This window comes from Schistocerca americana, chromosome 8 (assembly GCF_021461395.2).
Source record: "Schistocerca americana isolate TAMUIC-IGC-003095 chromosome 8, iqSchAmer2.1, whole genome shotgun sequence".
Classification (NCBI taxonomy): domain Eukaryota; kingdom Metazoa; phylum Arthropoda; class Insecta; order Orthoptera; family Acrididae; genus Schistocerca; species Schistocerca americana.
In genome coordinates, this window is record NC_060126.1 from 79,825,960 (window position 1) to 79,849,570 (window position 23,611).

Genomic DNA, 23,611 nt, shown 5'->3' on the forward strand with positions numbered 1-23,611 from the left:
CCCAATTTAAACAGAACATAGAAAGCGAAATTAAGCAATTATCTCTGAAGTCAGGTCGCAACCAAGGCAAAAATTACCTCTCAGAAAAGAAATAGTAGGCGATTTGGAAACAGCAGAAACCGAAAGAGCCAGTTCTAACTCTTCACGATCATGTCCAAGCCCAGACGATATTAGAATATGCTCGAATGTAAGAGTTTCTCGTCAACTAAAGACTGGAAGCGTATCTGCAGAGCAACAAAATACCGCTAGAGATATGGGCCCCGCGTCTACACAGGGCCGCAAATTACTAATTCGGAGAACAGCAATGAAATACTTCATGTGCATAATTGTTACCCAATAATGAGCACCACGAAACAATTTTCCACTGATGAGAACGTAACAGGGAGTAGAAGAGAGGATGCCCAAAGTAATGGTAGACCGGAAACGTTCGCGCCAAGTTAGAATGTGATAGGCCGAACGAGAAGAAACTCTAATGAAATTTTCGATTTTAAGCATTTTATCTCTGTACGAAAATTTCAGCATTACATAGACGAGGGTAATTTTTTGCACCGAAAACCTTTATTGGCCAATTTTATTATCATTACCTCCTCACTGGCCTCTGATGTACAAACTGGACTTCGTACGTTCACATATCTGGGGAACAAGGGCCGAATGCGTGCGGAACATTGCCAAAACGGACACGTCATACGAAGAGTTTCGTGACGCATTTTTAAACAAATACTGGTCCAAGGAGATACAAGACAGGATCAAACAGGAAAACATGATGAGTAGAGACTTGGAGAGTTCAGGGTTCCGTAGTCCGGTGAAGTTTTTCGAAAACTTGACCAAGACGACCCATGCACACCGGCTGAGATCATAAGATTGTGTTACATGAAGTTGCCAATTTCCTATCAGCCAACGCTCGTCGGTCGATGTGGAAGTGATGTTGAAGGATTCAAGAGTATCCTAAGAGAGTGAGAGTTTGCTTTCAACGAGCAGCGGGCGCGAGAAAAACGTAGGCAGAGAGACGTGCAAGGTGAACGAAGGGAGAACAGCGGAGGGAATAATAGAGGCCATACTTGGCAAAACAATGCAAATCGCACGCCTTACCAAAACATGGACCAGAGAGATCGTAGCGGGAATAATGGGCAGTGGAGGAACTATGGCAGAGAATATAGGCAACAAAATGACAGGAGATGGGAGCCACAAAACAATGGCACATCATGGGACAACAATAAACTCGTTAACGGTCTGATCGAGGGTGGGGTGGAATGAACAAAAGGAATCGGGAACAATCTATTGAAATTAGACCACCTGGGAGAGTACGCGAAGATAACATCGAAAATAAACAATGACTAGGCCAGGCAACGTCACTAGAGAAAATGCGCCCGTAAACCGTCTCGGAAGTAATAATATAAATGTTATAGAATATGAGGACATGACTAAGATATTACTTGAAGGAAACGTTACCTAAACAGGGCATCTATTCGGTGGTAAAAATACAAAGTGGAGGAATTAAGGGTACTGAGGTAACAGATAGTGGAAGTGAGCTCTCAGCTATTTCAGATAGGCTGTTTGCTAAATGCAAAATTCATACTTTGATTGCCAGGGGCACCATACGACGGCAAATCTGTTCATAATACCGAAACTAAGAGCTTGATATAATAATAGGTGTAGATTTTCTTTCAGAAAGCTATCATCGATCTAGAAAGAGGGGAGTTAACGTTAGGGAAAGAGAATAAAATAAAAATCAGATTTGATGAGAAGGCAATAACAGCTCAAATTCCGGCGAGCTGTTTAAAACTACAATTCACGGGCCAACATGCAGTTCAGAGGGAAGAGTGTAAAAAAGATCATGACAACAGAGCAGAGTTCAAGTCAGAACGTGAACATATTAATGAAATTAACAGTAGGATTGATTCGAAATTTGAGAATCTGGATAACATAGATAATAAGGATAGAAAAGGGTTGGAGCTTGCACTAAAAAATAGCGCAGAGATCTTCGCACCCAAAACCGGATGCATTAAGGGGTATCAATATAAGTTTGAGATAAAGAAACATAGACCATTTCGGGTACCTCCTTATGCCATCCCATGCTCATACCGGGAAAGGGTTCTAAGTGCACTACGAAGAATGGAGGACGAAGGTATAATTGAGGCCGCGAGATCTGAGTACAATAGTCCACTACGCATAGTAGACAAAAAGGACGGTGGAATTGGACTGGTGTTAGACTGACGGCAAATAAATACCATTATTGTGCAGGAGACGGATCGCCCTGAAAGGCTTGGGGACCTGCTTCAAAGATTTCACGGGGTTTCGGTGTTTTCGTCACTTTATTTGCGCTCGAGCATTTGGCAGATAGAGCTCGATCCTGAGTGCCGAAAATACACGGCCTTCATTGCCTTCGGAAGGTGTTTTCAATTCAGAAGACTCCCTTTCGGACTGAATATATCTTCAGCTGCATTTATCAGGGGTTTTAGCAAAATATTGAGTGAAGAGTTAAAAGACAAGCTCACGTGTTATGTAAACGATATACTGATAGCGAAAAGACCTGGGAGAGACATAACAAACTCTTAGAGGAAGTATTAAGCAGTGTGAAAAGATATGGGGTGACCGCCAACATTGAGAAGTCTTGTTTTGGGAGCAGTAGAGTCAGCACGTGATGACAGGAGAAGGGATTAGTCCCGACCCAGAGAGGATGGCAGCAATTGCAAAGTTTACCACTCCTACAACCAGAAAACAACTGAGAGGGTTTCTAGGAATGATAAATTTCTATAAGAAGTTTATATATGTGGAAACATTAGCAAGTCCCAGACTCTGCCAATTAACAGGAAAAGGAACACTCTGGTTCAAACGGTTCAAATGGCTCTGAGCACTATGGGACTTAACATCGGAGGTTATCAGTCCCCTAGAACTTAGAACTACTTAAACCTAACTAACCTAAGGGCATCACACACATCCATGCCCGAGGCAGGACTCGAACCTGCGACCGTAGCAGTTTCGCGGTTCCGGACTGAAGCGCCTAGAACCGCTCGGCCACCGCGGCCGGCGGAACACTCTGGATGTGGGATGAGTGTGCTGACCGAGAATTCAATAATTTGAAGGCGACACTCGTCAATGCCCCTATTTTATACTTATCACAGCATTTTTGTATGGCCACTGACGGCGCGAAGACCGTTCTGGGAGTCATGGTGTTCCAGGAGTTTGAAGAAGATGGCAAATTAGTACACAGAACAATCGCCTTTGGTAGCAGGGTACTATCCAAAAGTCAAAGAAATTACTCTGTTACCGAACTTGAAGCCGTTGAAATGGTATTGGGATTTAAAAAGTTCAGATGCTTTCTCTTTGGTGGAAAAACAAAAGTCTATACGGACCATAGGGCCCTAGAGTTTCTCCTAACCGCCAAACTTCCGCTTGGAAGACTAGCGAGATGGGTAGCGGTGCTTCAGGAATACCAGTTTCCAACGGTCTTTGTACCTGGTCCGACGAACGTCATAGCTGACGCTCTGTCCCGGTCACAGAAGAGACGGCTGAAGCATTAGAGCAAGAGCACTTTTCGTTGTTTTACCTCAAAGGCGTGGCATTTGAAAACTTCGTTACTGGAACGATGCGGAATATCCAGAATGAGCAGGACAAGGACCCAGATTTAGTCAAAATAAAAGAAAAATGGATCGGACGCAGGCCTGCATAAGACAGCACTACCTCTTGAGAAAAGGGATTCTGTTTTATAGGGCAAACGTTAATGATTCGTTGTGGATGGTGTGCATACCAAATTAGTTAATAAATAAGCTTATATGGTATAGACACCTAAGTTACGCACACTTAGGTCCACGAAAATGTTTCATGAAAATGAGGAGTGTCTGCTACTTTAAAAACATGGAGAAACGCATCCGGAAAGTACTAGCCATCTGTAAAAACTGCCAAATGGCGAAATCCATAACTGTAGGAACCCAGGCTCCTTTATACCCAATTATCCCTGAGAAGCTAAGGCATATGGCAGCGACGGATTTAATGGGACCATTACCCAAGACACCGAGGGGCCACCAATATACACTCCTGGAAATTGAAATAAGAACACCGTGAATTCATTGTCCCAGGAAGGGGAAACTTTATTGACGCATTCCTGGGGGCAGATACATCACATGATCACACTGACAGAACTACAGGCACATAGACACAGGCAACAGAGCATGCACAATGTCGGCACTAGTACAGTGTATATCCACCTTTCGCTGCAATGCAGGCTGCTATTCTTCCATGGAGACGATCGTAGAGATGCTGGATGTATTCCTGTGGAACGGCTTGCCATGCCATTTCCACCTGGCGCCTCAGTTGGACCAGCGTTCGTGCTGGACGTGCAGACCGCGTGAGACGACGCTTCATCCAGTCCCAAACATGCTCAATGGGGGACAGATCCGGAGATCTTGCTGGCCAGGGTAGTTGACTTACACCTTCTAGAGCACGTAGGGTGGCACGGGATACATGCGGACGTGCATTGTCCTGTTGGAACAGCAAGTTCCCTTGCCGGTCTAGGAATGGTAGAACGATGGGTTCGATGACGGTTTGGATGTACCGTGCACTATTCAGTGTCCCCTCGACGATCACCAGTGGTGTACGGCCAGTGTAGGAGATCGCTCCCCACACCACGATGCCGGGTGTTGGCCCTGTGTCCCTCGGTCGTATGCAGTCCTGATTGTGGCGCTCACCTGCACGGCGCCAAACACGCATACGACCATCATTGGCACCAAGGCAGAAGCGACTCTCATCGCTGAAGACGACACGTCTCCATTCGTCCCTCCATTCACGCCTGTCGCGACACCACTGGAGGCGGGCTGCACGATGTTGGGGCGTGAGCGGAAGACGGCCTAACGGTGTGCGGGACCGTAGCCCAGCTTCATGGAGACGGTTGCGAATGGTCCTCGCCGATACCCCAGGAGCAACAGTGTCCCTAATTTGCTGGGAAGTGGCGGTGCGGTCCCCTACGGCACTGCGTAGGATCCTACGGTCTTGGCGTGCATCCGTGCGTCGCTGCGGTCCGGTCCCAGGTCGACGGGCACGTGCACCTTCCGCCAACCACTGGCGACAACATCGATGTACTGTGGAGACCTCACGCCCCACGTGTTGAGCAATTCGGCGGTACGTCCACCCGGCCTCCCGCATGCCCACTATACGCCCTCGCTCAAAGTCCGTCAACTGCACATACGGTTCACGTCCACGCTGTCGCGGCATGCTACCAGTGTTAAAGACTGCGATGGAGCTCCGTATGCCACGGCAAACTGGCTGACACTGACGGCGGCGGTGCACAAATGCTGCGCAGCTAGCGCCATTCGACGGCCAACACCGCGGTTCCTGGTGTGTCCGCTGTGCCGTGCGTGTGATCATTGCTTGTACAGCCCTCTCGCAGTGTCCGGAGCAAGTATGGTGGGTCTGACACACCGGTGTCAATGTGTTCTTTTTTCCATTTCCAGGAGTGTATATATCGGTAGTAGTGGAGCTGATCCAAATTTGTGGCGACTGGTACAACTGTAAGTAGAGCCCTGTTTAGAGACTTCATAAACCAAGTGGGAACTGTAGATTGTATCATCTCAGACAATGGACCTCAATATAAATCTATGGCATGGAAAAGTACACTAAGGAGGTATAAGATAAAGCCCATATTTATTAGTAGGTATCACCCGAGTTCGAACCCCGCAGTGAAAACGGTGAAAGATTTGGGCAATTTATGTAGATTATAGTGTTGAAAGAATCTTGCTAGCTGGGATGTGTTTCTTAAAGTTTTTCAGGATGTGATAAACGAGCTTCCCCACAGCACTACACCGATGCCACCTATGATGGTTCTGAAGAGTAGGGACCCTCCATATAAAATTCGAGGACTGATCGATTTTCCACAAAGGACGCGCCGACAGCATAAAGTCATGGTGGTGGAAGCTTTGAACAATATTCGGGTCGCTAGTGAGAACCACAAGGTGCGCGCAGACCAAAAGGCGCATGTAAGGGAATTTGCAGTTGCACAAAAGGTCTTAGTTAAGTCTTATAGGTTGTCCAACAAACAAATGAAGCTGTGTCAAAAGTTCTTCAAGAGATACAGCGGCCCTGTACGTATAAGAAGACTATCGCACGCAACTGCGGATGAAATTGAGTCGGTGAAAACAGGAAAATCTTTGGGACTCCAACATGTGAGCCATCTCAAGCCATTTATAGAATAAGTAGGCAGAATTGAAGGGAGCTTGTATGGCAAAAGTATTGTATTGTACAGTTAGCAATTTAGTTATTACACTGAAAGGATCTGTACATTTATTAATTTTTTTATAATATTGTAATGTTAAAAGAGGTACTGTAGTACATAAAATGGCAGGATGACGTGGATAAGAAAATTATGGTATGTTTCTTTGTGTAGGTTATAACTATGTACACAGCAAGCTGAGTGCACAATTTCAGAAGGTGCTTAGAGTTTAAGATGTGCTATCTGTCCATGAAAGAATAAAGTGAAATTGAGAAACGTGTGGTACCGCAAAAATGTTGTTAGGATGTGGGATAAAAAAATTATTAACCAGCTGATTTCAGTAGTTGAAATTTTAGAAATGAGCGTGTATTTTACATGTTTAGCAATAGGATCATAATTGAGTGACTTGCTAATAGGGTTTGTGGTGACACGCAGGTGTGTCGACCAAGTATGATTTGTCTCCATTCAGAGCTCCACGTGTCTATGCAAGAGCGTACCGCTATTTGTATGGGACAGTTATATTTATGCTGTCCAAAGAGACGGAATAATTGTGTACATGGTGGCCAGTTCTGCGGAATTCCATATGAGCGCACCGAAATATTAATTAAGTGTTAGAGGGACATGAAATGGAAGTGTAATAAGGGAATATAGACACGTAAAATGTAATAAAGGAAAAGTACCAAGTTGTATGTTCAAAGCACAGGACACAGAGGGGAATACATAAGGATATGGCAGTCGTGTTGATGAACAGTGATTTTATATAATGTACTAAAATTTTTATATTTCCAGGTACCACTAATAAAATGTAACTTTATTAAGATGAAAAGAAGAGACCACCAGAGAAAGGTAACAGCAGCAGATCCGACAAAGGGGGACAGAGAAGAGAAGGTATTACTGAGTGAAACCATGAGAAAAGGTACGTGAAAGCGTGATTAAAATAAAAGATATCAGTAATTGCACTAAACTTGCTATGTAGTATGACTGTCCACGTGAAGCACACCAGAAGCATGAAATGAGAAAGAGGCATACCTAATCATTCATTTGTGTGTGCAGACATGCACTTTATTGTTCACAGATATTCATGATGACATCCAAAATGTAAACCAATAGCCATGAGATCAGACGATCTTGTGATACCCATGTCAGTGTAGGAGTTAGACTTATATAAATATCCTACTGGGCAGTAGTTAACTGTAGTTCAACAAATAGTTTAACAATTACTATTTGCAACTATTAACATTGGGATTTGGTGAGGATTAATTCTATTATTGTATGAATAACTAATGAAAATGTATTTTTATAGGTATACAGGTTTCGATAGAGATTTGATAATTCATTGACATAGGTATAGGCGTATTCCTTTATAAGTAACATTAACTCTGCACATAAAAAATTATCAAAATAATAATAGTAAATACGTGAGTGTCTTGGTTAATTATACAAATAGAACAATAATAAATATAAAGGTAAATGACCTAACTAGTGAATGCATCTTAAAATTTTGCATTTCATAAATGTTAATAATGTTGTATCGTGTATTGTATAGTATTTGTTGTAAATCGGAAACTAATTGTGGGCATTAGTGAGCACAGGATGTGCAAAGAAAAAAAAACTTTGAAAGACACACTGGAAGCAACAACATGGCGTGAGGATGGAACGGAAGGCTAACGGGATGCCATCTGTAAACCAAAGCCCAGTCGCAGACGTGGGCTGTTCATCTGCTGCTTGAAGACCTCGCCAGCCACAACGCAGCAGGTAACAAGCGACCATTGACAACAGCCCTTTTGATGGGGGAAAGATGAGTATTTAAACGGCTACTAACGACTTGTCTCCACTGTTGTACTACACAATGGAGACGAGATAAACCAACTGCAAACATAATACAGTCAGTTAAGGCTACAGCGGAAATGGTAAGAGTCGTACGGAACTGTGAACTATATTTGCTTTTCTTCTGCAGTCCTCCGTCAGACAGAGGCATAATCTATAGTAGTCTGTCACCTGGCATTGACTTCTGAGGAATCTGAGTCACACACAATGACTCAAGTTTCATGTATAGTGTCACCAAACAGATAACTCACCTGTCCACAATTACCGATATCCTTATGCAAAATACAATAGTTATATCAAGAGAAAGAAGTGGCATGAAGAACAGAAGAGTAGGAACACAAACAGAGTAAAAAGAAGAAAAACGAAGAACTGAAGACTAGATACAATTACACTTCTCTGAGCCGATGCAGAGGAATTCTGGATGACCTAAACATCCTACCTGACTGTACCTTCCACATACTGTGTGCAAATTCGACAAAAATGTCGGTTGTTCCAAAACATACACCCACTTACCTGGCTGTATATTCGGAGAACCCTTCCATATCATCAACTCTAAAGGAGGGTGGTAACCTGACGGAATCAACAATGGGGTGAGAGTCCAAAGACTGACTTGCAAAGGCAACATGTCCGATCTCGAACAATCTTCGCGTCCTAAACTTCACTAAAAAAACTGCAGCTTCCACTCCCATACACAAATGAAGACGAAAGTGTGTTGTGAAATCCGAATCAGTGTGTGACTCTTGAAAAAAAAAAAAAAAGGTGTATAATGTAGTGAACACTGAACAGTTACCCCCTCAAACTAACAGTTTCCGATATCTATCATTTGTATAAACATTTTGTACTTATTTTTCAGGGCAGTCTCAAGAAAATATTTGTGTATATATTCATGTAAAATATTGTTTGACATTCTCTTTGATAATGATGCGAAGTCCTTCAGTGTTTTTATATATTTGCATATTTACAGAATTTTATTTGTGTATGTATTTATGTAAAATTATTGTTTGTCATTTCTTTGTTAATGATGCTATAGGTTGTTAATGTTTTTATGTATTACATTTTACACACTGTGAACTAACACATTAGTTAAAACTGGTGGTCGATCCGAACTCTTATTACAAATATTAATTGTCATAGTAAATGTAAATGCAGTTTGTCAAAGAACACTTCAGAACATAAGATTTTGGAAATGTTTAAAGGATATATATGTTAAGGAAAAACCAGTCTTGGTGAATCAGTCTGTGAAATGATGTTTTCTTTTGTAAAGTAAGCCAAGAGCATAAATATGGCCAAGTGAAATTATGTAGAATATTTCACAGAATTTTATATAATTGTATAATGACCAATAGACAACCTCTTGACTAATTGACGTAACTGCTTGTTTTTGCATATCAATGGCTAAATGAAGAACATGTAATTTATTGGACGACCACTTTGAAAAGATTAGGATACTTTACTTTAATATTTCTTGCCTCAACCTACGTCTTAGGAATGGATGTATGACAGAGAGCATGGGCCGTAAGTCTAAAGAAATATGGGAACTGCAATATTTGAAAGAGCATAAAAAAAGTTTTTTAATATTAGTTAAATGTCTTTGAAATTGTATATTCCAATTATCACGTCTCGGAAAAATGTTCCAAAAGGGTAGACAGATTATAATAAACATGTAATAAGCAAATTTATGGCAGTAAACCAATGAGTGAATGCAGAATGACTGTAGAAGAACATATCATGATTCAAGTGTTCCTCTCCTCTTGTATTCTTACTAGTTCGCTTTTACAGACAATAGATGGTTATATGATTTTGTACTGGATGAGATAATACTATAATAATTACCCTATTGTAGTACAAAATAGTTCGTTAGGTGTGGGTATTGTAAGGTGGCTATAATTTCGCACCTTACAAGAACTCATCCACATACTTTGCCGTGATCTACAAACACAATTAGGTATCATGTGACACGTTATACATCGTATATACGAATATATATAAAGGAGACTGACATTGTCACGTACGTCTTGTAAATAATTGAAAACACTTATTGCAGGAAAGGTGATGGAGTGTCTTTATTATAAAAATGGCGTAATGAATGATTGCCCATACGAGTAGAGGTTGGAATGCCAGTGGAGATGAAATGGCAGACAGAACTCAAGCTCTGGGTGGAAGGCCCACACAGGTGTTGGTCCTGCTTAAACACAGGAAGTAGCTAAATGACATAGTGGCACCTGAGCTCTGGAGCACAATAGGGTGACGGCCTGCCACTATTGTAGTAGGGGCCGGAAGGATAACCGGATAATACTTCCGAACGCTGAAAATCCTGGACGCAGGTGTGAGGAACGAAGAAGCGGCACCTCAGAAACCACGCAGGCTGGGTTACTTCCAAGGATTTTTACTCAGAAGCGTACCATTGTACGAGTATAGGTATTTCCTCGCAAACTTTCCGCACTGGACGACAAAAGACTAAAATATGGTTGGTTGGCGTTCGGAAGAACCTGTAGAGAGGGAGAATATTCCGTGGTTTCGGGAATATCATTCGTTTTCGGAATTACGATGGTGGGGAGCCAAGCCTTGCTGAGAAGCCAGCACTGGAGAGCCGAAGTTTTCCATTGTGAGTGCCCGTGTGTGACGGTCGCTTGATATCAGCTTTGTTGGTACAGACAGACTTGCTGACTTTGCTCTCAGGAGAGTTTATAGGTAGAACAGTTAGGCACTGTACTGTTGCGAACCGATACGATTCTGGACTTCGCCTCCGGGTTGGAAGTCGTCGTTGAGTTCGCAGCGTTCAGCAATTGACAGCACTCCCCCTGTTTATATTTACGTTTAGACGTTATCTGAACTCCGTCATTGTGGCTGGGAGTTCGCGTTTCTCGTCTGTGGAACACAGAGAGGAGAAGATAATATTAGAGTATATTAGTCAGAGTACCGCCTTCTGTCGTCCTAGTGTTTGAGAGATTTTATTTGTGGCTGGATTTATTCTAACGTCGCAGACGAGAATGAGAACCAAGACTCCGATGCACCGGACGCAGTGTATATGGTGATATCGAAAACTGCTTTGGCTTATTAGGGATATAAAAGCAAAAACAGCAGTGATCACGTCAGTTTATTTCCACTAAAATTCCACACCACTGTAGATCATCTTTGAAAGTAGTGTCTTCAAAAGTTTGGTACATAGATGATGTCAGTCATTTCGCGTTATTGATATTTGACCGCGAAGTCATAATAAGGGGTGTAGTTGGGCAAATGATTAGTAATTATACTTAGGAAATGAAAACTTCGTAATGTAAAGTTTTTTTAAATCTACAATAAATATATAAGCAGGAACAAAATTTATCATTTTGTAGGATTAGTTGCCTTCATCATTCTTTTATATTTAGATTGTCATGTATAAAATTAAGAGATCCCAAGATCTGCTTCAGGGGGTAGTCAGACAGGGCCAAATCTTCATTTTAGCGTTTATTATTCTCCGTTGCGCACAATTATTTTACACCCGTCTGGAGTAGCATCTTGGACGGTTCGATAACATAGTTTATCGTAGAGAAACCGGGAAGAAGGACGTATGTCCTGCGCTTGAAATATATTTCTTACATTGAAATATTAACAGCGCTACATTCCATATGACTAATACTTTGGAAACGCAAGCGATCTAACACTATAGTCCATTTTAAGTGCAGAAGGAGTGCGTGTGTTACTGTTCTCTCTTACCATGACCTTCCATGTACCGATCCCAGATTCTAAAACAATACTTTAGAGTTGATAGCTTGGTTGACTTACGTAACAATGCGTCGAACTATATCTATCAGGTGCTCCATTGCGCATAAAAGTCATTCGTTTCTTACTCTTCTTAACCGTCTGCTATTACATCACGACACTTTGAAATCTGTTACTATACATCGATACGGAGTGCTAAGCTCCTCAACATGGGCGCATCTCGAGAAATCTCGTGCACTTCGATGGGTGAGGACTCGAAAAGCTTCATTCATTTACGAGACATGGAGAGTAGTTTTCTTCTCCTGATCGGTTGCAGATTAATTCGGTAACGGTGCTTTGGGACGGGTTGGTCAATGACAGTGTGATGAGGGTCTTTCACTCTCTAATTTTACCCTAAGACAGCGAGAATGCCCTGTGACATACGCAGAGAGATAGATCGTAAATTAAAGCACTGTGTTCGAGGTGTTAGAAATATGTTCAGTGCTGTCTGATATACGTTGATGATTTATGTGTTCGAGAATTAACACTTAATGGTCGTACTGAGCAGTCATCTATTTACATTCACAATGATACTCGCAAAGTAGAGAAGGGGTGGTTTAGCTGTGATACTGAAATTGGGAAACATGATGTCACATCACTGGCCAGTGTTGAAGTTACTGTAAAATTGCTAAAATTTTTCGCGCTATAAACAATTATGCTTATTATCACAGTACGTCGCTGGTGTCTTTTCCATCCCATCCATGCATTGGCGCGCTGTTGGTTACCACATAATGACTGAGCGACAGCGCTTGTTTGAATTGGTTAAAGAGTTTTGTCGATGGGTGACACCTTATGTGGGTTGTTAGCAGCAGATCAGTGATTGTGTACATGAGTGCAAGAAGAGTAATCAGTCATCATCCATTCCATCACTGAGACAAATGAGTTTAAATGTAGAGGTCGTCGATCACTTTCGGACATCAGTTTGCAAACTGTCCACAACGCGGCCAAACTCTTCTAGTTTCCTTATGTTGTAACTGTCTTTTATTTAAAATCATCCACCGTGTGTCACGTGTTATGGTAGCAGCAGAAACAAAATTATTTACACTGTGCGATGTCTAGTTTCCTGCGAGAGGCAGTGGATCAGAACATCTTAGTCAGTTTAGGACCTGAGACAGACCTCGAAGTTGTGGCAGAAAAACAAAATGTATGGCAGTTTACAAAGCGTGCTAGAAAACAATGTTTCAAACAATGACACAGGGTCAGAGGGAGCGTCTCTTGCGACTTACAGTATAGTCTGTGGGATACGGTCATCATCCTACAGTACGGGTGATGAAACCTTAAACTACCCTCTGCAGTGGATAAAAAGCTGTATATTTAATAGGATCGTCCCACAGAGGCAGTAACAGCAGTTTGACAGGTAAACTTGATGACGGCCAGGGTGCCCTGTTAGGAATGCTGTTCTGGGGAGCAACATGAAATCTCTCTCTCTCTGCGTTGGACCGCACCGCAGCCATGCGTCATCGCGTGGGCTGCGGTGCCTAGGTGAGTTCTATATCGGATGAAGTTAGTGGAGCTTCTATAGTTCTTAATTTTTCTCTGTTGGGGAGTAGAGAATAACGATGATAGAGTGTTGGGCTGATAGATTTGAATGGAAGCAGATAAACTTCGGACTGTAGTATCTGTATCTAGTTTGGAGACATACAACATTGTGTACATATCCACCAAATGGTCAAAACACAGTCCTGTTGCACTAACTCAGATTGATCTGTTTCTACACGGGTTACAGAAGGTGGTGGATATGGCTTTCTCCGACTTCTGCTCAGTTCCAACCTAAATTGGAATGAAGACATGCGGAAAGCTGTAGAAATGGGGCAGTTGCAAGATGCGTAGGGGCGTGACTAAAACCATGTTGGAATTTCACTGTAGCAGCTAGGTTCGAGAAAGGTGACTTGTTTTAAGATACGGGAGTGTCAGAAATATGACTCAGTAGTGGTTGTAAACATTAAAGGAATTGTCAATAGGATCCAACGCAGGTATGTGCTTGAATGGAGTGACCTGATTCCAAATCAACATTTCTAGCGGATAGCATAACACTGGAGATCTGAGAAGCAAGTGTACATTTTATTATGACCTCAACCAGCACTTCATCTACTACTACTGTTCATGATGCTTCTCAATCAGTCATCGCGTATAACTCAGTGGATGTATCACCGAACCCCTGACATACCACTTACATACCACATTCCTTGGCCGAATCACTTTCAAAATCCAAAGATTTTATTACGAGGTTGCACTGTCGGAGACATGTATTCGGAGTTCTGGTCTGATACAATATAGTCCTGTGATCGCCGTCACAGTATTTGTCTGGACAAAAAACGACCTCATTCAGAGGTAATCCAATGGATTTATTACGAGGTTGCACTGTCGGCGACGTGTAACTGGAGTGCTGGTCTGATACTATACAGGATGGTCCATTGATCGTGACTGGGCCAAATATCTCACGAAATAAGCGTCAAACGAAGAAACTACAAATAACGAAACTTGTCTAGCTTGAAGGGGGAAACCAGATGGCACTATGGTTGGCCCGCTAGTTGGCGCTGCCATAGGTCAAACGGATATCAACTGCGTTTTTTGAAATAGGAACCCCCATTTTTTATTACATATTTGTGTAGTACGTAAAGAAATATGAATGTTTTAGTTGTACCACTTTTCTCACTTTGTGATAGATGGCGCTGTAATAGTCATAAACATATGGCTCACAATTTTAGACAAGCAGTTGGCAACAGGTAGGTTTTTTAAATTAAAATACAGAACGTAGGTACGTTTGAACATTTTATTTCGTTTGTTCCAATGTGATACATATATATTTGTGAACTTATCATTGTAACGTTGTTGCTTTAATTTGTTGTGAAAGCGGTGCTGATTGACAATAAAAGCGGTTTAAAAGCTGTGAGCTGTCTGGGGAAGTTAACCTTGCATTACTGCCCAACTGTTTCACCAGACATCCAGTCTAGCTTACCAATTTCCCAACCAGACTAACATTAATTATAATATTTTAATAGTCATACGACAACCATGGATATATATATATATAAAAGAGAATTTAAATAAAAAGAAATAAATCAGTTTATATTTGGAAATTTATTTTAACACTGATCATTGAAATTTCAGCATATTAAACGTGAGTCATAACTAAGCTGGTGCCTGGACTGTGAAAATGTGAGTTTGTAATCTTACGCAACACATCAAATATGGAGCCAAGATTGGGAGACTGCATACAACACTGCATTCATAAAATAACACACGAAGAACGTTGAAACATATGCAAGAGGAAATTAACCACAACCAACCGATTCAATTTTCACCCAAAGAAGTTACGTTTGTAGCGCAATCCTGTCCGTCGTGAAATTACCACACACTGGTACACTAAATTCATGCTAACTCTCTGTGAAATCTTGCCGAAAAGAATAGCTGAGGGCTATTTGATGCTTACACCACATGCTTCACGTGGTCAACTTGGTTTACACAAAGAGTGTAACTCCACAATAATTTTGATAATTAAAATAAATTACATCGAAACGCGATTTACTAAAGAAAAACCTCGAACTGGTTACTATCGTCTTACTATTAACCTGATGGGTCAAACAACTGTATAAGCATGTGGTACTGGTCTCACAAAGTACACCCCACGTGGGTTGAACATAAAGAAAAGTTGCTATATTGAAAAATATTGTCAAGACGAGACGTTATAATCTCACGCACATTCGCATTTAAGATTGATGATCTTAGTTAGAGTTACTGATCAACACCTGTTTCCACATTACTCACAAAGTAGTGACAAAGCAACTACCGGAAGATATTCTGAACTTGACACGCGAATTACACTGCGTTGCAATTTAAGATTACATTAGATATTTTAGAGCTAAACCTGAAATAAAGGTGATTAAATTTTCAGTTAGGCTGAACTTAAGAAATCCATTGTCCTACGGACTTAGCAGACACGCGCTTAGCCGGAGATCTTACCACTTCAGACGCTCGCTGCGGACAGACTCCCCTGGTCCCTTCCTGAGGGTGGCTCACAAATACAAACGGAAGTGGCCAGAGGGGCAGCTTCCTATACCAACATGACAAGGGACGGACAGGACCATACTAAGGATAGAAACCTCTTTGCCTTTAGAAAGCGTAGCTACCTGTTCCGACGTTGGTCCTACTGTTCTCTAGCAGACAGGCTTGTCTGCTACCCTCAAGCATGCAACTAGAAATACATTTGCTCATTCATCCTCTCACACAGAAGGGAAGGGAGATGACAGTATCTTATCATATACAGTATATAAAAGAAAGCGGATGTAGGTTCCGTATGAGACTGTGTGACATGAATTACATATAAACTGTGTTTAGTGTAGTAGTGTGACGGATCGTTCTTGTTTATGTGTAAAAGTAACACGTTCCACTACTCAGTCTCCTCCCAGATAGTCAGAAACGCCATAGTAAATTTAGAAGAGGTATTTATGCCATAAATGACAACAAATTTAAGAAATTAACATGAAAGGAATCCAACAGAGACCTTTCATAACCCCAACGCTTGGGGAAAAGACTGTGCAGGGAATTTTCTGGCCATGCTAGAAAATTCCCAAGCAGGCTTCTCACACCCTACTTAAACCAAAAATGTAAAGAAAAGGCAAATGGTCACCAGCTACTTGCTAAAACACAATAATTTCAACACATCTTTAGAATCTACCAATTTCAAAGAGAAAAAAACAATCTGTGACACCTATTTAAAAGATAGTGTAGACCTAACTCGGTCAGCAAGTAAAAACAATGGTCCCTGTGTCATTAATATGAAAACAATTTCTGGTTGTTACCCTTATGGCGTTCACCAGTATTTGCTCATTGCAAGAGCCAACTGATCACAGTAAAATTTATGACTGTTTATTAACAAGTAAAATTTATGAAAATAGCAAAGGTGCCACAGCAATTTAAAAAAAATGAAAATAGCATCAGTATTATAAATCAGAACATTACAATGCACAATCTGCAAAAAAAAAAAAAAAAAAAAAAAAAAAAAAAAAAAAAAAAAAAAAAAAAAAAAAAAAAGTAAGAGAAAAAACATATTTTACAAAGTGGTTATCGCAAAAAAAATTAAAAATCTTATTAAACTAATAATTTGTAGAATTAGAATAACTTTGTGGCACTAATTTAATCACTCTTCTATATTTCAGTTAGTTAGCAAACAATGATCATTGTGTCCTTATACCGAAACTACAATTAATTATGTGATTGTTACCCTTATGGGGTTCCTCACTATAAATATGCCCCATGCAAAGACTAATCGATAACAGTCCAATGAGAATGAATAGCTATCTGACTGATAAACGAAGCAATGCCACAGGAATGAATTTACGAAACAAAATATCACTAATCTAATACATCACACAAGAACAAACATTGATCAATAAAACAGCTCTGAAAGTACAATAGTCAACATCTAAAAAAAAGCACCAATAAATAAAACACCTGCAAAATACAAGAGTCAAAGTCTAAAAAAAACAATAAATAGAACACCTGCAAAATACAAGAGTCAGTCTAATAAACACCAATAAATCGAACCCCTGCAAAACACACGACTCAAAGTTTCTCTGACAGAAACACACGTATATGCATTGAACTAAGAACCATATAATCACTGTTCACTGACACACTCAGTAGTTCCACTGTTCCGAGGCACAATATAAGGGGAGGGGGGGGGGGGTTCGTCGCCGCAGCTGTCAGTAGCGATTTTTGTCCATCTGTTGCGTGCAATCCCGCCGTCTCTGCCCTCTCATGAAGTTTCTCTTAGTGGCCCGTGTCACGTACATGTCGATTTGGTTCCATGTTTGTGTTGTCAAATTCGTGCGGTATCCTCGTTTGACCCACGCCAGGTTGATATTCCTTTGCAAGGATGACACTTTGTGGCTCTTCTTTGTGCCACCCTTAGCAACCAGAGAACATCGAACTATGATTTACTGTCGCTTGACAGAGGGCATCCGCCAGGAAATGTTGATAGGCGTCATTGAAGTCTGCCAGTTTCTCTGGACAGTATGTGTCAAAAGGCTCCACGCCCCTTGTGTTGTTACATTCTTGAGTTATCCTCAATTGGCTCGTTGGTTTGATATTCCTGGGCAAGGATGACACTTAGTGGCTCTTCTTTGTGCCACCCTTAGCAACCAGAGAACATTGAACTATGATTTACTGCCGCTTGACAGTGGGCATCCGTCAGGAAATGTTGATAGGCGTCGTTGAAGTCTGACATTTTCTCTGGACAGTACCTGTCAAAAGGCTCCACGCCCCTTTATCCCCTGTCTTCTGTCGTTTCACCGCGCCCGTCTCGCCACGGTCGCGTGTGTGTGGTGCGTTGCCAGCAGATGGATTTCCGCGCGGTTGACCGCTCGCCCATCTCAGGTCATCGCCTCCACGAAGGGTCGCACTGGGGTGGCCGCCCATTAGCTCCAGGTGCAAGGGAAAGTGTTTGTCGCGTGCCCTTCTTTTGTTGTCGACCGTGCTCCCGAAGTCGCCCGGTTGACAGCGTGTCCCGCTGGGAAACCCGCCTGTTTACAACTAGTCCTCCTCCTCGCTGCTCCCGCTGTCTCGTGAGAGTTTAGCCGGTTGGCTTTCACGTTCTCAACTGCATTCACAGAAATTGTTCATCATAGTTAAGTGATTACAAAATGTCATACATAATACCACTTAGTATTGTCTTTCACAATTTTTAAGAACAAAAGTGAGACTTAATTTTTTTTAAATAAATAAAAAAGTTAGATGAATCGACAATATAAAAATAAAAGTTAAATGACTTGACAACATAAAAAAATAAAAATGAAATGACTTGACAGTATAAAAATAAAAATTAAATGAACTGACAATATAATATCTAAATCCACATCACTAATGTGGTTCACTTACGATTTAATAAATCAAATGCTACTTATTAATTCACTAAAATGAATAGGATTATGCCTTGTGCAAGTATAGGTCCGGGCAGCATAGGGTTCACATGTTATTTACACACACACACGCACAACAGTTGTCTATACTACAAACTAACTACCCATAATCATGTATTACTCAAAATTCTACTTCTATCCACTACTAGTTAATCCAACAAGCTACTTCAATGCTACTTCAACAAAGTGTTTACACCACTACAACATTGTTCTAATTCGTCCTCTTCCTGACGCTCGCCGCATATGTCTTGTCACATGATAAATATGGAGAACTTTCCTTAAACATACACAGTAAGAAGAACAATGGTTATTTACACGCCAAAACCTTTATACCAGTTGACACACCTGATAAGAGACTCGCAATTATACATTTATCATACTCATATATTCACACATAAAACAGTAAGGATATTTCATCTAAAATTACGTTATCACAAGAATTAATCACATAGTGACTCTGAGCAGGGTAAAAATATTTTCCTTATACAGGTTATACTACATTTTCTTACCAATTTCGTTCCTTCTTTAAGTTACCTTTCCTTCCAAATCAGTTATTTCGCCTGTGTTGGTTATTCTGGATTCATTTCTCATGAATGGCAAAATTGTGGTCTCCTCTATTCTGTAAAACAGTTTCATCTTAACATATTGAACTTACAACAGACACAAAAGATCCGAATCCTTCTGTAGTTTAAATGACAAATGTTTTGACTCATCCTTATTGCCTTAAACCAAGCTTTCCTTCGGTCCCATAATCAAAATTATTTAATCTTCCTCTACCTTCAAGTGGGAAATTTCCTCAGTACAAATCATATAGGCTGCAGTGCATCCTGCACCAGCGAAAACAGTAAGCTGTAATGCTCACAGCATCATCAAAACACATAAACGTCGCTTTTCTAGGGCAAGTATTAACGCAGAATAATTTTTCGGGCTTTGGCTCAACATCAATCAAGACTACAAAAAGGATCCATATTTCTGTTCCATTCTCCTTTTGCTGAAAAACTGCTCGTATTTGACTACCACAATAATATTTCAGGGCCACGTAAATTACTCAAACCACAATTCTTCTTTCACCTTGAAGGGAATCAATCTACTTACGAAATCCACAGACAGCACTTCACGTACTCAGCTATAAAGAACAAAAAAGACATATATCATCAATATTAACATATTAGCGTATATTGGGAAGCCATTTGTTAAACAATCGTATTATCGCATCCTGTTTTCAAGATTCCAAACTTACTCATTCCTTTCTCAGAGTTCTCCTATCTTAAAATATTCATACAGCACGCATACTATAGTAAGAGATCTTCATTTATACTGACAGATAGAGAATAGTAATAGATAGATAGTAGCACTGAAAGCAGAAAAACGGAAACAAAGCTACTAACAGCTGGGGATCTGGGTTTGCCAGAGCCATAATACCCACAGATGGGATATTCCCCTGAGTTTTGCATTAATTCAACACAGATCTTGCTTCTCTCAGGAGCGACTCGTTTCAATTTACACAAAAAAACATAAACAGCATTTCACTCGTTCACAAAGAAACCTTTTATCTTCACCTTTGAACCAACCTAAATCCTACTTGCACAACGAAAGAAAAAAATTTAAAAACATCTCTTCAGTCAATCACATAGAAACATCTTTATCATTATTTTTACCAACATATTATTCAAAATGGATACGTCACAAATTTAAACTAATCAATTCTTTCTCCCCACCGTCCTCTCTACTTCTCATTGTCCTTTCTACTCATTTGCCATGTCGCTCATTTGTTCCGATTGGGCGCCTTCTGCGCTGATCGTTTGTCATTGCCGGTTTTGTTCATTTCCATTTGCTGGATTATGTCTAGGATTAACCGGCCGAATTTCAACATCATGAGGTGCTCCGCCTACAGTCCTATTCCCACCGTATTCATCGTAGTATCGATTCTGGTTGCCGTGCCTGTAGCGTTCACGATCTTGTCCACGTCCTCGATCATTTCCGTTGTTCCACCTGTGTTCGCGACTGTTACCCCAGTTTCTATACGGCCGGTCCCGATTACTGTTCCGTTCGCGTCGCGACGACCAGTCACGCCGTTGATTAGTACTACGGCCACGACTGCGATCGCACTGCTGTGCCCCGTAATAACTTTGTGCCTGATTAGGCGGGCATTCTCCTGTATTGTATTCCAACTCTTGGAGAAGTGTCTTAAACGTTTCCACGTCCTCTTTGCATCGCCCCGCAAGAATGACGTGGCGCAAGTGCATCGGCAATTTGGTGATGCATATCCTAATTAGTTCCGCAGGCCCGTATGGGTCATATAAAAATTGATTTGCCTGCAGCATGTGGTCGAATAGGCGTGCTGGGCTGCCGAAACCAGATTGGTTCAAATTTGGCAGCATAATTATGCCATGTTTGACCCTATCTTGTGCCGCTTCCGACCACTAGGCGGACAGAAAGGCTTGTCGAAACTCCCGAGTGGAGTTGCAGTGACGCACTGCCGACCTCATGCGTATAGAGGAAAGTCCACTGGACCTGACGGGATACCAATTCGATTCTACACAGAGTACGCGAAAGAACTTGCCCCCCTTCTAACAGCCGTGTACCGCAAGTCTCTAGAGGAACGGAGGGTTCCAAATGATTGGAAAAGAGCACAGATAGTCCCAGTCTTCAAGAAGGGTCGTCGAGCAGATGCGCAAAACTATAGACCTATATCTCTTACGTCGATCTCTTGTAGAATTTTAGAACATGTTTTTTGCTCGCGTATCATGTCATTTCTGGAAACCCAGAATCTACTATGTAGGAATCAACATGGATTCCGGAAACAGCGATCGTGTGAGACCCAACTCGCCTTATTTGTTCATGAGACCCAGAAAATATTAGATACAGGCTCCCAGGTAGATGCTATTTTTCTTGACTTCCGGAAGGCGTTCGATACAGTTCCGCACTGTCGCCTGATAAACAAAGTAAGAGCCTACGGAATATCAGACCAGCTGTGTGGCTGGATTGAAGAGTTTTTAGCAAACAGAACACAGCATGTTGTTATCAATGGAGAGACGTCTACAGACGTTAAAGTAACCTCTGGCGTGCCACAGGGGAGTGTTATGGGACCACTGCTTTTCACAATATATATAAATGACCTAGTAGATAGTGTCGGAAGTTCCATGCGGCTTTTCGCGGATGATGCTGTAGTATACAGAGAAGTTGCTGCATTAGAAAATTGTAGCGAAATACAGGAAGATCTGCAGCGGATAGGCACTTGGTGCAGGGAGTGGCAACTGACCCTTAACATAGACAAATGTAATGTATTGCGAATACATAGAAAGAAGGATCCTTTATTGTATGATTATATGATAGCGGAACAAACACTGGTAGCAGTTACTTCTGTAAAATATCTGGGAGTATGTGTACGGAACGATTTGAAGTGGAATGATCATATAAAATTAATTGTTGGTAAGGCGGGTACCAGGTTGAGATTCATTGGGAGAGTGCTTAGAAAATGTAGTCCATCAACAAAGGAGGTGGCTTACAAAACACTCGTTCGACCTATACTTGAGTATTGCTCATCAGTGTGGGATCCGTACCAGGTCGGGTTGACGGAGGAGATAGAGAAGATCCAAAGAAGAGCGGCGCGTTTCGTCACCGGGTTATTTGGTAACCGTGATAGCGTTACGGAGATGTTTAATAAACTCAAGTGGCAGACTCTGCAAGAGAGGCGCTCTGCATCGCGGTGTAGCTTGCTCGCCAGGTTTCGAGAGGGTGCGTTTCTGGATGAGGTATCGAATATATTGCTTCCCCCTACTTATACTTCCCGAGGAGATCACGAATGTAAAATTAGAGAGATTAGAGCGCGCACGGAGGCTTTCAGACAGTCGTTCGTCCCGCGAACCATACGCGACTGGAACAGGAAAGGGAGGTAATGACAGTGGCACGTAAAGTGCCCTCCGCCACACACCGTTGGGTGGCTTGCGGAGTATCAATGTAGATGTAGATGTAGATCGCCGGTTCGCCTTCCAAATAGCCACATATATTCTATCTTATGTGAACTTGCCCAGTCGGGGGGAAGACAAAACTCAAATTGCTCGAGCCATGCTCGTGGATGTATTCCTTTTTGCGAATTTCGAAATATCTCAAACTTTCTCACCGTAAGGAAATGTTTGAAATCAAATCCCAGCATTTCCTCCCGGCGAGGCCCTCGAATGTTTCTATTTTTCTCATGTCTGCCTCTCAAAATACATTCTTCCTTGTTGTCAAAATCTCCCTCGTTGCCGGAGTCCCTCTCTGCACTGTTCGTACGGCTATTTTTAGTGCTATTGGCGAGTTCGGAATCACACGCCATGCAGTTTTCCAGATGCGCCATGCGTTCTTGTAATTCGCCTGTTACAGCTTTGTGCCGCCTGTTCACTTCGAACTGTCCCTTCTGAAATCTAAGAAGCGAACACACTTCTTCGGTCTCTGCGACCGCTACCGGTGTAGTATTGTTCTCGCTTTCCGTCACCTTCATCGTGTCTACGATGTCCGCTAATGCCGCAATCTTACCATGTATTTGTATGTTGTCCTCCGCCCCAGTTTGCTTCAATTGTTCTACTTGCTGTTCGAGTGTGTGAATCGCTTGACTGTTGTCTGCTACTGTGTTGCTAACGGACGTGGGACAACACGTTTCCGCCTCCTGGACCCTCGAGAGTACCTGCTGGCGTTCCCTTTGACATTCTTCTCTCAGCGCTTGGAAATTCCTAAGTAGCAGTTCTTCGCTCTCTTTCGATTCTGCATCGCGACTCCGCTTGCCCTGTTCTAAGGCATGCAGACGATCATCGATTTGTTCAAATGTACGGCCTAATTCTTTCATAATATCACTTTTTATTTCACTTGCCAGATTGTTTATTCTTTGTGAAATATCATCGGACACTCTCTGCATCGACTTGTCGACTTTATTTGTCTG